The sequence below is a fragment of the Penaeus monodon genome, chromosome 29, assembly GCF_015228065.2.
Source record: "Penaeus monodon isolate SGIC_2016 chromosome 29, NSTDA_Pmon_1, whole genome shotgun sequence".
Classification (NCBI taxonomy): Eukaryota; Metazoa; Arthropoda; class Malacostraca; order Decapoda; family Penaeidae; genus Penaeus; species Penaeus monodon.
Genome location: NC_051414.1, coordinates 21,479,852 through 21,480,591, shown reverse-complemented (window position 1 = coordinate 21,480,591; position 740 = coordinate 21,479,852).

Here is a 740-nt window from a genome sequence, read left to right as displayed (position 1 = left end):
TAGCATTTTTCTGAATCTCCTTCGCTAAAAAGGGAAGAAATACCAAAGAAGGAAAATAAGAGGTTTTGGGTTTAAAGATTTTCTCTGTATGGTGACGTTTTAGTGATCGAACTCCTGCCGATGGTCCGAGATTGGGAAGGGCGCTCCCTCGGGGTACCGGTCTGTCGGTGCCGAATCTCTAGTGTTTTGAAGGAAGGTCCTCTGCTATCTTCGGTGAAAAAGAGAGCCTCGTGACGTAAAATCGATTCGTCATCACTTGAAGTCCTAAAGTTTATTTAGAAATTTGGCGTTTGATTAAAAAGTGCCCTAATGTCTAGTGTTTTATCTGGTGAGGCATCATTCCTTCTCTTTTGCTTTGAGGTGCAGGTATTTAGCACTTTTGATTAATCATGGATCACGACTGTCTCTCATTTCTCCGTGCCGCCATCTGTCCCCTGCCTCTTGATGTGCTCAAATCTCTCTCTTCTCTCGTGACTCGCGCCTGTCCTCACTTTTCCTTCACTTTTCCTCGCGAAGCACCGCCACCTGTCCCCATGCCTCGTGGAATGCGACCATCTCTCACGTTTCCTGGCGAAGTACCGCTACCTCTCCTCTTATCTCATGAAGTACCGCCGTCCCCCGCTTTTTCTCCTCGTGCCACCGTCTCCCCATCCGTCTCTCGAGAAGCCTTGTGTGGGAGACTTCACGCGAGGAGACATAATGAGCTGAGTGAATAAATGTATAAATGTATGGGCATCCGC